We start from the raw sequence: 15,349 nt of genomic DNA, 5'->3' as shown, positions 1-15,349 counted from the left end.
ATCCGCCTCCCAGCGGCGGGAATGGGTACTACCACCTGGCCGCCCACTGCGTGTGCCGCGAGTTTTGAAATTCTGTCGGACTTCGGAGAATACAGCTATATATATATCTGCCAAGTAAGTTTCATGAACAAACTTGTTCCTATCCTCCTTCCTGCAAGAGTCCTGGAGTTTCCCTAAACTCGGGCTTCTGATCTGCTCCTTGCGCCTGCTAGGCGAGGCGCTTGCGTCCTGAATAAGACGCCTGTGAGGCGAAGAGCGCCTGCGAGGAGAAAGGAGAACATCCTGTTCCTGGCGCCAAGAAGGAGAGGCGCTTGCGTCCTGGTGAGTGCGCCTGGGCCAAGAAGGAGAGGCGCTTGCGTCCCTGGTGAGGGCGCCTGGTCCATTGAAGGAGAGGCGCTTGCGTCCTGTTGAGGACGCTTGGAAGGCGAAATGCGCCTGCGAGGGGGAAAGGAGAACCCCTTTGTTCCCGTCGTCCAGTAGAAGAGGCGCTTGCGTCCTGGTAACTGCGTCTAGCAGGAGAAAAGCTCCTTTTATCTTTGCGTCCAGTCGGAGAGGTGCGCTTGATTCTCTCCCTAGACCTGCCTGGGGGCGAAGGAGCACTTGTCAAAATCATGGTGCCTACTCGGCGAGACTCTTGCGTCCTTAGAAGGATATCTATAAGATCCTACGGGACTCGTGATTCCTGGGCACTTGCCGGAGGGAGAGGATTGTTCCTTCGAGAATCGTCTAGATGAACGAACGCTCCTTCCTTCTTGCGGAGCTCTGAAAAGAGAGGGCCTCTCTTCTCTCCCGGAGCTCTTAGCCAAACGAATTCTCGTGAAAAATCAGGTGGAAGGAGGCTCTCAGGCTCCTGGTACTTGTCATGAGAGGCGTGATTGCCTCTAGAAAAACTCCTGGGAGAACTCTTGCTCGCAGGGAGTTTCCGATCAGCGAGCTTAGAAGGAGAGGACATACGAGTCCTGTCATAACTAACTGAAGAAGGTTTCGCTGGGAACGAAAACCTTTCAGGCGAGGAGCGTCTGCTGGCGCCAGAGCGCCTACTCTCTGAGGCTCTCCTAACAGAACTCTTGATGGGAAGAGAAACGTCTTTCTTCCTAGAAGAGCCTTCTGAAAGAACTCCTACTAAGGCGGACAACTGCTGCTGGAGTCCTACCAAAACTTCCTTCGTCTTGTGCGCAAAACCTTCTGGAGAAGAGTCAGGAGATCTCGTAGCTCTCTTCTTACGAGCAGGAGAATACTCCGGAAACGGTTCAGGACTGGAATGCAAAGATTCGCTTGCTGGCGTCTTCCAGGTTCTCTTAAGAGGGCGCGACTTAGAGGTAGAACTCCATCCTCTTCTTGGGGACGAAGAGTCAGAGTCAGAAAAGCACTTCCTGAGGACGCTTTTGCAATAGCTGTCCTTGGCAGCCTGGGAAGCGGCTACAGGATCTGCCGAAGGGACGCCTGACCGTTGGGAATACTCTACATCCCCCTTGCGGCTTTCGACATTCCTCCTCCCTTGGTCATGGGAGTCTGAAAGAGGTCTAGGCCTAGGAGCAATGCGGAGTCGGTCAGACGCCCCCTCCACTTCACTGGGGACACTGCACAAATCACTGCACACGTCACTGCGCTTACCTGTCTCCTTCATCGCTTGCAGTTGCGATTTTAAGTTGATAATTGAGGCTCTCATTGCAGCCATTTCCGCAGACGCATCCACAGGTTCGCTGCTGGGGGAAGGGGCTGAAACCAAACTATGAGCAGGTGAATTAACAGAAGAGTTAGGAGCTACTTCCTGTTCAATAGAGCAGGATCTACTTGAGCTTCTGATGGAAGCCCTCCTAACTCTATCTTTCTCAAGTTTCCTTACATAAGAAGCTAAGGTCTTCCATTCCACTTCCGTTAAACTCTCACATTCCGGACAGGTATTAGTTGCAGAACAATCATTCCCCCTAAATTTTTTACAGACCGTGTGAGGATCCACCGCAGCTTTCGGTAGCCTCACCTTACATTCCTCTTTCGTACACACTCTAAATACAGGTACCACGTCAGACATTTTAAAGAGAATCCAAACCAAAATAAAAAAAACGGTCCACGATAAGCGTATGCCAAAGCCAAAGATCAATATACATCACCAAAGGTCAACAGAATAATCCTCGGCCAACGAGAAAAGAATTCCAAAGCAGGAGGTACCAACAACGGTGTTGTCGTTACCGGAGACAGAAAAATTCTGGTTAGAAAACGGGAATGGTTCCTATTCCCGCCACCCAGCGGCGGGAGAGGGCTGGTCACCTGACCTACCTGTCGCGTGTGCCGCGAGTTTTGAATTCTGTCGGGACGTTGGAGACTATAGCTAAGTATATATCTGCCGGGGAAGTTGCATGTACAAAATTAGGCTACTAGCCACAGCAGGATGGCTTTAAATTTTACTTACCTTAATTCAAGTTGCTACCTAATCCAGGTTATTTTAGCTCACCCTTAAGGATATATAATCCTAGGTTATAGGCTACAGACAATATCTACTACAAACTAGCTAAATTATTCTCACTGAATAGATGTATAGTAGATTCTATGCTATTGCAGGCATTGTTAACTGAAAGGATTATCTCTATTATATCTAATAATAATAATAATAATTGTGGAATATTTCTTTACATAAAACCTCTAAATAGAATGATAAATTCTTCAAAACAATTTGCCCTTTACAAATAATGATCAGAAATCATGAGAAGCGCCAACGTGTACTCATGAAAAAGCTGGTTTACAGCTTTTCACATGCAAAAATTAAATCACTGTTCCACAGTCTATACTGAAAAAGTTTTTCAACTAGCACTTAAAACTAAACACTTAGCTTTCAACTTAGATGTTTCCATGATCCTCAGTAATGAAATCAGAGAAGCGAAGAGCTTAAATTACAGAGCACTGGTCTCAGTACACTATACACTGACTGACCAGCAAGGTAATAGCATCTTGGTCCATTTTCTGGTTGTATGTAAACAGTAAGATGGCGCATATGCACATAGCCACTTCTTCTTGCAGGTTTTTGATGTAGGTAAACTGGGTTCAGCATTTGCTGAGGATAAGAGAAAGTCCTCTCTAATCCTAAGTCCATTTATATTCAATCACATGTCATAATGTTTATCATTATGACACAATACTTGGCCACAAGAGCAGCTAAAAGAGAATTCTTTGACATTAGTTTGGTCACCAGGGAGCTCAGACCATGGAAGGGTAACTCCTTGAGGACAGGACTTCCACTACACTATAAACAATCTGCGATTAACTGCTGATCTGTGATCTAGCGGGGACCCACTGTATACGTTCCATAGAAAAATCCACAAACAACTCGAGCCATGAATCGACAACTACGAATAGGTGGGTGTTGGTTTTATAATCACATGCTACCTCAACCATTTTTTTACCACTTTCTGATTTCTTTAAAATTGCCACTTTTTTTTCCATTATGATAGCCTGCCACTTTTTACCACTACCACTATTTACCTTAATTTACATTTGCCATTAGCCATGGAAGATAAATGATGTGCAAGATATGTTTCATGATAAAATCACAAGAATTACTTGGACCACAGGAGATCATGTCTTATCACTTGTGTAGGTTCAAGAGTCTATGGGTACTGGCATCATCTATAGCGCTGTTCGGCGTGGGTAGCAGCAGAAATTGTAACTAAGCTGAGGCACACAATACAGAATTTGAACTTATGGGTGGCGGATGGAGTGCTACAAACAAAATGAAGTTTTATGATAAAACAAAGTTTAATGTATACTTACCTGGCAGGTATATATATAGCTATATTCTCTGTTCCACCTGGCAGAAATTTTCAAAACTCGCGGCAATCGCTAGTAACCTATTAGTAGTTCAGGCAACCACCACCCCGTTACCGTGGCGCTAGCGCTAGGAACCGTTCCCAATTGGGCCAGATTTTCTCTGAACCCTGTCCCCTGAGGGGAGGCGGGTGGGAATTAAATTATATATACCTGCCAGGTAAGTATACATTAAACTTTGTTTTATCATAAAAACTTCATTTTAATGTATGACACTTACCTGGCAGGTATATATATAGCTGATTGACACATTTGGAGGTGGGTCAAGGACAGCAACATTCTTAGAGTATAAAAATATTATTAAAAATATTATTAAAACTCTAGGTTCCTTACCTGCTAAGGTAGCTGACTTGATAGGTCCTGCCTCTAAGCCTGCTTAACCTTAGTAGCTCTCAACAAGGAAGTGTCCTGTATGTTGAAGAAGCTAAGACTGGAACTGACAACTGGACGTGACCAATGTGTTGACAGATCCTTACAGCCCTCTTATGCCACGGCATTCAAGCTAGTAACTATCATTTACCTGAACTACACACACATCACCATATAATACTAACACGACTGAGAAAAGTACCGCACCCTTTTTCTCAGACGACCAATAAACAAACACCATCACCTAATCAACTAGCTTAAAAGAAGGTTATGGGGTAGTAACTCCTTTGCCCAATACTGTACCCGAGGACACGTATGGACCTAGCGTCTGACAATTATCGAAGGTTGTCTGAACGTCCCTCAGATAATGAGAAGCAAATATTGAATTAGTTCTCCAATATGTGGATTCAATGATTTCCTTGAGGGCTAAATTCTTTTTAAAAGCTAATGAAGTCGCCACTGCCCTGACTTCATGAGCCTTCACCTTCAAAATACCAAAGCTCTGCTCTTCACACAACATATGAGCCTCTTTAATTAACTCTCTCATGAAGAAGGCTAGAGCGTTCTTCGTCATGGGTCATAGTGGGGTCTTTAACTGAACACCACAGAGCATCAGACTTCCCTCTGATAACTCTTGTTCCTTCTATATAACATCGCAACGCTCTGACTGGGCAGAGAACTCTTTCTTGCTCGTTACCGACCAATTCAGCTAGACCCAAAACCTTCAAAGGATCTTGGCCAAGGATTAGATGGATCCTCATTCTTGGCCAAGAAACCTTCTTGGAATGAACACACTGCATTGCCATGTCTCCATCCAACCTTCTTCGATATGGCCTGAAGCTCACTAACTCTTTTAGCAGTTGCCAATGCTACTAAAAAGATGCGTCTTTTAGCAAAGATCCCCAGAGAAGACTCCTCTAACGGTTCGAATTTGCTAGAAGTTAAATACTTCAAGACCACATCCAGGTTCCAAGCAGGTGGCCTGCCTTCTGATTGTTTCTTCGTCCCAAACACGACCTAATCAGATCTCTCAAATCTAAGTTATTCGAGATGTCTAGATCCTGTGTCTAAACACTGAGGTTAGCATACTCTTATAACCTTTGATTGTCGAAACTGACAAGTGTAAATCCTTTCTCAAGTAAAGAAGGAAATCTGCGATTTGGGTCACAGAGGTACTGGATGAAGACACTTTCCTGTTCTTACACCACTTCCGGAAGTTGTCACTTCGACTGATACACCGTGATTGTGGAGGTTCTTCTGGCTCTAGCCACTGCACTGGCCACCTCTCTAGAATATCCCCTCGCTCTGACCAGACGTTCGATAGTCTGAACGCAGTCAGACCCAGAGCGAGGGTATTCTTGTGAAACCTGTCGAAGTGGGGTTGTCTGAGTAAATCTACTCTTAGAGAATGAGTCCTTGGCGTATCTACCGTCCATCCAGTACCTCTGTGAACCAACTTTGGGCCGGCCAAAACGGGCTATTAAGGTCATCCTCGTTCCTTTGCTCTCCCTGAACTTCTTCATCACTTTCCCCAGCACCTTGAACGGAGGAAAAGCGTACAGATCTAAGTTTGACCAATCCATCAGGAATGCATCTACCGCCACTGCTTCCTGGTCTGGAATCGGAGAGCAATATGTTGGTAACCTCTTTGTTTCTGGCTGTCGCAAACAGATCCACTACCGGACGGCCCACAACTTCCACAGGCTCTGGCAAACCTCCATGTGCAACGTCCACTCCGTCGAGAGAAGTTGCTCTTTCCTGCTCAACAGGTCCGCACCCACGTTCTTCTCTCCTTGTATAAACTGGTGAGTATCACGACGTTTTCCTCTTCTGCCCAAAGCAGAATTTCTTTTGCCAGATTGTAAAGGGGAAAAGAATGAGTTCCCCCTTGCTTCCGAATATATGCCAGAGCCGTGGTGTTGTCCGAGTTGACCTGCACTGTCTTGTTTCGAATCAACTCTCTGAAGTGCTTCAAAGCCAAGAAAATTGCCAACAGTTCCTTCCTGTTTATGTGCCACTTTGTTTCGTCCTTGTTCCAAAGTCCCGACACCTCTTGAGGGCCTAATGTCGCTCCCCACCCCGCGTCCGACGCGTCGGAAAACAAGACGAGGTCTGGGTTCTTCTGCTGAAGCGACATCCCTCTTGCTAACCTGCCTGGAGTTAGCCACCACTTTAATTCCCTCCTTTACTTCGGTCGGAATTAGAAACTGGAAGGAATCCGGTTGCGATTTTCTTGGCCATGAATCCTTCAGGAAAAACTGAAGAGGTCCATGATGCAGTCTTCCTAAAGAAATGAACCTCTCTATGGAAGAGAGTGTGCCCAGTAGACTCATCCCACTCTCTTGCAGAGCATCGGTCTTTCTTTAGAAAATCCTGCACCCTTCTGACTGCATTGGGCTTGCCTTTCGGGGGACGGAAAAGCCCGAAAAATCACTGCCGATATCTGAATCCCCAAATAAACTATCTGTTGTTGGGGCTCCAAATGGGAACTTTCCCATATTCACTACCAGACCTAGGTCTTTTGCTAAGTCCAATGTTTTGACTCACGTCCTCCAGACATTGACTTCTCGACTGGGATCTTATCAACCAGTTGTCCAGATACAAAGACACTCTGATCCCTCTTAAATGTAGCCATCTCGCCACATTGGACATCATCCTCGTGAATACTTGAGGGGCTGTGCAAAGGCCGAAGCATAGGGCCTTGAACTGAAATACCCTGTCCTGAATCACAAACCTTAGATACTTCCTGCTTCCTGGATGAATCGGAATATGAAAGTATGCGTCTTGTAAGTCCAGAGTCGCCATTCCAGTCCCCTGGACGTACCGCTGCCAGTACTGAATCGTTCGTCTCCATAGTGAACTTGGTCTTTTCTACGAAAAGATTCAGTTGACTTACGTCCAGCACTGGCCTCCAACCTCCCCGAGGACTTTGCAACCAGGAACAGACGGTTGTAAAATCCCGGAGATTCGTGATCCAGAACAGGTTCTATTGCTCTTTCTCTAGCATGGAAGCTACTTGCTCCCACAGAGCCGCTTTCTTCTCTAAAATCGTTGTAATTTGCCCCGAGGGCTCTCGGAGATGTTGCGAGAGGAGGTCTTTTCACGAAAGGAATCTTGTATCCTTCCCGAGCTACGTTGGCAGCCCAGGATCTGCCTTCATTTGTTGCCAGACTTCCCAAAAACATTGAAGTCTGGCTCCCACTGTCGTCTGGAGGACCGAGTTCTCATTCTTTAGAGGGAGTCTTGGCTCCTCTTTTCGCGGGCACTCTCTTACCCCTAAAGGCGGGTCGAGCGAATGTTCTTCCTCGAAAGGGCTGTTGCGACGGTCTAGTCTCCTTTGGAGTCTTCTTCACCAACTTGGTTGGTAAGAACTTCTTAACCGAAGACGAAAGAAGATCTTGAGTGGCTTTCTGCGAAAGGGATAGAGCTATATCCCTAATCACCTCTGAAGGAAACAGCTGTTTTCGAAAGGGGAGAGAACAGTAACTCCGATTTTTTGAGAGTTAGAAACTCCTTTTGAGGCGAACGAACACAACAGCGATCTCTTCTTAAGCACTCCTGCGTGAATAAACGAAGCCAGCTCATTCGTTACCGTCTCTAAGAGCCTTATCCATGCAGGACATAATGCTCTTAGCTGTTTCTAAGTCCTGCGAATCCTCTTCTCCTACGGAATTCGCTAGCGCTCCCAAAGACCAATCTAAGAAATTAAAGACTTCGAAAGTCCTAAAAATCCCTTTAAATAGATGGTCAAATTCCGAAGACAACGTCCACCAGACCTTGGCCGACTGTAACGCCTGTCTGCGTGAGCTGTCCACTATACTGGAGAAGTCCCCCTGGGAGGAGGCAGGTACTCCAGGCCTAGACTTTCTCCAGTAGCGTACATACCTCCTGCTTTAGAAGCTAACTTAGCTGGAGGAAAAACAAACGAGTATTTTCCCGCTTCTTTCTTGTCCTTCATCCAGTCATTCACCCGTTGAAGGGCCTTCTTCGCCGAAATTGACATCGTCATTTTCAGGAAGGAGGACTTCTTTGGAGTCCTTCAGTCCTTGGAAAACTGTGATAAGGGGGATAACGGAGCTGTAGGTTTAAACTCCCCCTCAAAAACAGCAATAAGACGTGAAGTCAGAACCTTATAATCTGAAGAAGGTTCTGTATTCTTTTCTTCAATTACTTCCAACTCTTCTTCTGCTGACGAAATATCTTGCAAGTCGTCATCGTATTGACGCTTCATTGACGGACTAGCGTCCTGCCGCCTGCGTCCTGCGGCTAGCGAGGCATCGGCGTCCTGCCGCCTCTCGATGTCTTGCCGCCTGCGTCCACTGCGGTACCGAGGGTGTCTGCGTCCTGCCGCCTGCGTCTGCGTCCATCTTAGAAACGCCTGCTTCCTGTCGCCTGCGTCCTGCGTCCACCATTGGTCCCGTGTCCTGCCGTTTGCGTCCTGCTTCTTCGGAAACTACCTTCCTCCTAGCGCCAGTTCGCCCTGCGTCCTCGGCGAATGCGTCCTTGTCTTCCCTTTTAGAAGACTTAATGGGAAGGAAATCGTCCTTACGCCTCGAAGATGGTTGTTCAGTAGCATCCCAAGACTTCACCAGCACTGCCAACTTGGACTGCATTTCCCGTAAGAAATGCTTCGTACCATCCTCCTGCATGGTAGACGACGAAGGATGAGGATTGCGAGCTGGACTGCGACCTAAAGGAGAGCGATCCTGTACTCTACCCGACGGAGAAATACGAGGGGAGGATACATAAGAAGATGGAGGCGATTCTCCCATGGAAATACCATGCCGAGAAGGACGTATATCACCAGTGCGTCCTGCGTCCTCTCTAGTACGAGAAAACCTTTTCCTCTTGATCGGCACTGCGTCCCCATCTTCCGAGGATGACAACACCTCAGGACTACTCCAAGCCTCACTGTCTTGCGCCTGTCTCTCGAGAGCCGTTGACGTCCTGAACGTCCTCTTGAGCGGCCGAGAAACCACTGCATACCGACGTTCCCGCTCGGAAGTCGAACCTTCCGAGGACGCACACTTCCCAGTTACGGCTTTTCTGCGGCGAACTGCAACAGCCTGGGAACTTGCAACAGGACTGTTCGAAGGGACCCGCCTGACCGTGACAAAACCTCTCTCGCCTCCCTTCGACTGTCGACATGCCTTCTCCCTTGGGTCTGGGAGCTTGACAGAGGTCTAGGTCTAGGAGCACGAGAGAGACGATCAGACGCCCCCTCCACTACACTTTCACTGACATCGAAAGCACTAACTTTGTCTGTAAGTCGCTGTATCTGGTCGCCCATGGACGCAAGGGCAGCGAACACTTTCACAATATTTGTTTCGTTCGTCTCCTCGATACAGCAGCGGGCGCAGGAGATACCTGGGGAGAAGGAACTAAAACTAATTCTACATTAGAAGGAGCTGGAGAGGAAATACAATCACTCCTTTTACTCGAAGAATTTGACTTCTCACTACGAGAAACAGATCTCCTTACACGATACTTTCTCAAGTCTCTCAACATTTTTCATAAAGACCTTCCATTCCTTCTCTGATAAATTCTCACATTCAATGCATCTATTTTCCCAAGTACACACATTCTCCCTACACTTCTTACAAACGGTATGAGGGTCGACCGAAGCCTTCGGCAATCTTACCTTACACCCCTCTTTTACACACACTCTAAACATACTTCCAGAGTCAGACATCTTAAAGAACAATCCAAAGCGAATGCCAAGCTAACGTTTCCGAGTACAATACCAAAATCCAAGATCAGTCAGCAAACGAGAATGAAAAATTCTAGCAGGGAACCACCAACAATGTTTGCCGGTTTCGGCTGGCAGAGAAAATCTGGCCCAATTTGGGAACGGTTCCTAGCGCTAGCGCCACGGTAACGGGGTGGTGGTTGCCTGAACTACTAATAGGTTACTAGCGATTGCCGCGAGTTTTGAAAATTTCTGCCAGGTGGAACAGAGAATATAGCTATATATATACCTGCCAGGTAAGTGTCATACATTAAAGCTTAATTTACAAACACCATTGTTCTGATCTCTGACAGTTCATAAGCAGAGGAGCATCTGCACTTGCAAGAAGATTTGAAACTCTGACCTAGGAGGTTAGGTCATATTTAGAAATCATCTGTAGCTCTTAAGACATAAAAGTCTCTCATCCAGACCAGCAGCAAGGTCCCAGAGGAAATGGAGAACAGCTATGTGCTCTAACATGACCTCAGGGGCTGGCAACGGGCCGTGGTCTGATCAGGGATTGGCACAATCAAAGACAAGTACTGTCCCAGTACCTGGATCACTGTGTGGACATCAGTCACTTGCATAACACCCTTCTCTGCATGTACAGTCCAGGGACTGTCAACTCACCAAGCAAGCAGGTGACATGGGTGCAACCCTGAATGTCTGAGGTAAAATTTGGGTGGAAGGGCCAAGAGCAGTCTTTACCCTAGATAGTACAGGTCAGAATATGGTACCAAACATGCTCAGTGAAGACTCATGGCTCAGTTGGGATTCGTGTTTGTGTTTGGATGCCACTGACATAGTTCCTTGATATTCTGCTTATGTTTACTTAATTGTGTATCAAGATTAATAAATTAGGTTAAGGTTATTTTAATGGTCATGGGAAAAACTGTAGTGTTAAGATTAATGAATTAATCTAAGTATTGCTAAGAATAGTTGATAAGCCGTAGCATTAAGGTTGATAAACTTGGATGGGTGAATAGGAGTTCCCTTTATTACTTTACTTTACTTTTTTTTTACTTTATCTTCCCGCCACTGGCCAGTGGCATAAGGCTGATACAGTTCCTCTCCATCTGTCTCTATCCTGAGCCATTTCCCTTGCTTCCTCTAAGTTTTGGATTTCATCCTCAAGATCCCTGACAATTATGTCTATCCACCTCGTTCTTGGTCTGCCCAGCGGTCTTCTTCCTATTTGTACTGAGAGCTCTCCTGGGGTCTCTATTCCCATCCATCCTCTCAACATGTCCAAACCATTTCAGCCTTCCCCTCTTCAACCCGGTACTGACTGGCCTTTGCCTCAATCTCTCCCTGATGTCTTCATTTCTAACATAATCATCCCATTTAATGCGCAGTATCCTTCTCAGCAGCTTCATCTCAAAAGCATCCAACCTTTTCTCCTCTGTTCTGGTCAGTGCCCAGGTGGACGAGCCATACATCAGGCCTGGTAGTACTACTGCATTGAATATTCTCATCTTAGTTTTCAAGCTGATTTCATGCCTTGACCAAACGTTTTTTCTCAGAACCTCAAAAGCTCTTATTAACCAAATTTTTTCCCAGTCACCGATCTCCAACAGTGTGTAAGAAAAAGCCCCCAAAGCATCACCTTTATGGGACCCTGGCATCATTCCCATGCAAGAATGTGCAATGCAATGAGGCCACACCTGTGCATTGGGCCTTCACTCTCTCTCATAAGTTCTGTAGACTGGGGACCCATACCGGTATTGCAGGAGTCCGTGAGACTCTACAGTGGTAGAAGAACCTTACCTGCCTGGAGAAATGATTCCTCAGGGCCGATATTGGTGACACGAAGTGCACTGGAGTCTAATGTACCTCTGGTGACACAGGTGTCCATGGAGAACCGGGCACCACTGATATGTGACCATGGAACTCGTGTACCTGTAAAAACCAGTGGCACAAGGCCTGTGGGACCCCATGCAGGAGTTGCTATCTATAAATGGAAGTCCAAGGAGCCCTGTGCAGTGACGAAAAGTTCTTCACTGGCCCGGGAAGCTGCCTTCCGCGGGGCTGGTTTCAGAGGTATGTGCCTCCATGGAGATTAGACCCCCTGTTGCTTCAGCTGTATAGGAGTCTAAAGAGCTCTACACAATATTTCCTGTGTGCATAGACAGGAAAGAGCAACTGGGAGATCCCTATTCCTCTTCTGATGTGTTCATCTATTGTTGGGAGGTTCCAAAGACTAGAAAATCCTGCATAATTTCTGGGTGTAAGGGCCACATCCCTGTCATCTGACTGACTGAGCTTATTTGCCATTACATTCCATTTCCCTAGAATGTAGTACCTGGCTAACAGCTCTATCAATGTGCAACCCCCAATGTGTAGAGAAGGGAAACCAGTCTTCCCCCCACCAAACCTTTGTTGACTAAAGTTACTCATGGTGAAGGGGGTTGAATTGATCAGCACCACAGAGTAGCTCACCAAGATCCTGATACTCTCAAAATGATGTTTGTTGCTCTGGAGATGTTCGTTGTTTTGGAAATGTTTGTTGTTCTGGTTCCCATTACCTGAAAGCAGCACTTCTTCCAGATGTACACCTCGTCCTTCAGTTGATGCACCCGAGAACAGGAGCATGAAAGGAGGGGGATTGTAAAGAGGCACTCCAAAATGGTTCCTGTCATCTAGCCACAAGAACCAATTCCTGACTCACTTTCTCCTAGGGAGGCATGGAAAGGCATAAGGAGTCCCTTACTGGAGACTAGAACTCATATACAGGGGTACCTCAGGATACAAAATTAATCCATTCCGAGGTGGTCTTTGTAACATGAGCTACAAAAACACCCCAGTAAATTATATTTCCAGGCTTACAACACATGTTCTAGGGTTACGACGCCGATCCGACGGAAGAAATATGACTCCATAAAGGCAAAATACAGTACATACTTGAGTAATATTCAACTGCATGTAATGTTCAACCCCATTTTTACTGCATATATTAGGACTAGCATATGTCCCTTAGCAATAAGCCTAGCCTATGTTAGCAGTTGCTACTGTAGCCTAGTCTATGATTCTGACATCTAAACCTAACAAGCTGAAAGCTTAGAATATGCCAATAAAATATATATAAATAACAGTATGTACTCATTTCAAATAATTATTAATTAATCATTAACTATAATCATTAACTATAATACGTACAAAAACAAACAAAATAAGCTTCCAACCTTTTGTTTACATTCAGCACTACGAGTACCAAACGATCGCCAAGCAACCACTTTTACCTAGCACACAGTTTAGTAATCAATCATAAATTTTCATTATCTCTCTTCAACTACTGAAACTACCAAACAGTATAATAACCATTCATTTCTATTCTTTATTCTTTTTATTCTTTACCTTTACCTAATGGAGATACCGAGTTTACTGACAGCTATAATGAAACATAATATAATATTCAAAACAGAAGAAGAATTGAAGAAAATGGTATTTGTTGGCTTCGATGAGCGCAGTCTAATTTATTTTATATTTTATGATATCTAATTCACAATTTTTTTTATTAAATGTATTGCATGCATTCATTTCATATAATTATTAAGTAACCATTAACTACAATAAACAAACAAACAAACAAAAATCTTCCACCCTTTTGTTTACGTTCACACTATACGAGTAGCGAATGATTGCCAAGCAACCACTTTTACCTAGCACACAGTTTAGTAATCAATCATAAATTTTCATTATCTCTCTTCCACTACTGAAACTACCAAAAAGTATAATAATCATTCATTTCTATTCTTTATTCTATCTTTACCTAATGTTTTTTTTTTTTTTTTTATTAAATGTATTGTATGAATAAGTTTTTCAATTTACAGCATCCTTTTACCAATAGAATACATAGAGCACATGGGGTAGATGCTGACCAATAGGAGAGCAGGATCTTACGGCAGTGACTAGCAACAGGAACCAATGGGAGAGTGGGAGGATGGTGGCGAGTCTACTCAGTTGGCGGTGCGCGAGTTTTAAAATTGTTCTCGGTGGTCCGGGAGAATCTCGGGACTTTACAGCAACAACCTTTCGTAACCTGAACTATTATCGTATGTAGAGCCAAAAAAATCTTCGTATTTGGTTTCATAACTTGGTTTTTTCGTAAGTTGGGACTTTCGTATGTCGAGGTACCACTGTAATATGTTAAGGAAGAGACCCCATAGTCAGTTAATTAATGCCATGACTTACTGGTCTTTTCTATAATTCACCATGGATCCCCTTAGGGCTGATGGCTGTTCACCCACCATAGAGTTATTACCCCAATCAGAATGGAAGATAGTTACACGGTATCCCAAGAAAAACTTATGTAAAATGGTTATCAGCTTTCTGAACATAAGTAAATATTACTTAGCCCATTTCTGAGATGGGTAGAATTGGATCTTAAAATCCTATGTAATGGTTATTTTTAAGCTACCTACCTAGAATAAGGATTATTGTTATTACCTGTTTTTTTACCCTTTGATGCAAATTTTTTTATCTACAATGGAAGACTAAAGTGTATTTTGTGATATATTAATTGTTGATGCGTACTTGTTCTGTTTTGGCAGGTTTATGTACAAACACATAACTGACATCTGTACTGATTAAGAAATAAAACACTGGGCCCTTCTTGTCTAATCACTCAAGGACCATAATAGTTAGGTTATGTGAGGGAAGTAACCTACAGGGGGAAGCAAAAGCCCCTGCTAGGTAAGTGCTTGGGTCTCCAAGTTAGTTCAGGTAAGGTCTTGGGGCTCCTATGTTAGATTAAGTTGAGGGTTTGCCCCAGCCCCCAGAATGGCAAGGAACAAGCCCCCTAGGTTAGGTTGGGTTAAATCCATCCCAATATTAGGTACATTTATTTTATGTTCCCTTTCTGACAGTGATCCCCAAGTTACCTAGCTACTATAGGATATACTAAAAGATACTACCTTAGTATTTAAGAAGCTGTACCTATTGAATTGAATTGAATAAATAATTAGGCCAAAGGCCAAGCACTAGGACCTACGAGGTCATTCAGTGCTGAACAATTAAGGCATTGAAAGGTGTAACAGGAAGAAAACATCGCAGTTGCACTAGGTACCTACCTAGTAGTATGAATCAATTATTAAAGGAGGGTGGAGAGTAAAAGGAACAAAAGGGGTTGCAACTTGGGGCCTAGGGCACGCTGCAAAGAACCTTAGTAACGCCTACAGTGCACCACATGAGGTGCACTGACAGCACTAACCCACCTATGGGGTTAAGGAGCTGTAGGTGCTTACCGCGGATATAGCCTAGGTACAAATTACCGCATAGTAGCTAGCTGGCTACCTATAGTAGCCTATTTCACCAGTTGAACGTTGAATGATACCTAGTAGGTAGTGCACATACTATTCAACATACACCTACCTACCTTATAGTATATATTATAGTATAAATCTTAAGGTCCTCGTCAGTTCACTGTGCGTCTGC

General features: G+C 44.8%; 1 protein-coding gene across 1 annotated transcript in view; it reads right to left on the bottom strand.

Annotated features, from left to right (window-relative positions):
• LOC135218623 (endoplasmic reticulum membrane-associated RNA degradation protein-like) overlaps positions 1-15,349 on the bottom strand; it is a 374,806-nt gene that overhangs the window by 359,178 nt on the left and 279 nt on the right.

Source organism: Macrobrachium nipponense, chromosome 9 (genome assembly GCF_015104395.2).
Source record: "Macrobrachium nipponense isolate FS-2020 chromosome 9, ASM1510439v2, whole genome shotgun sequence".
Lineage (NCBI taxonomy): Eukaryota > Metazoa > Arthropoda > Malacostraca > Decapoda > Palaemonidae > Macrobrachium > Macrobrachium nipponense.
Note: the sequence above shows the minus strand (reverse complement) of the source record. Positions and strands in the feature narration are given on the sequence as shown.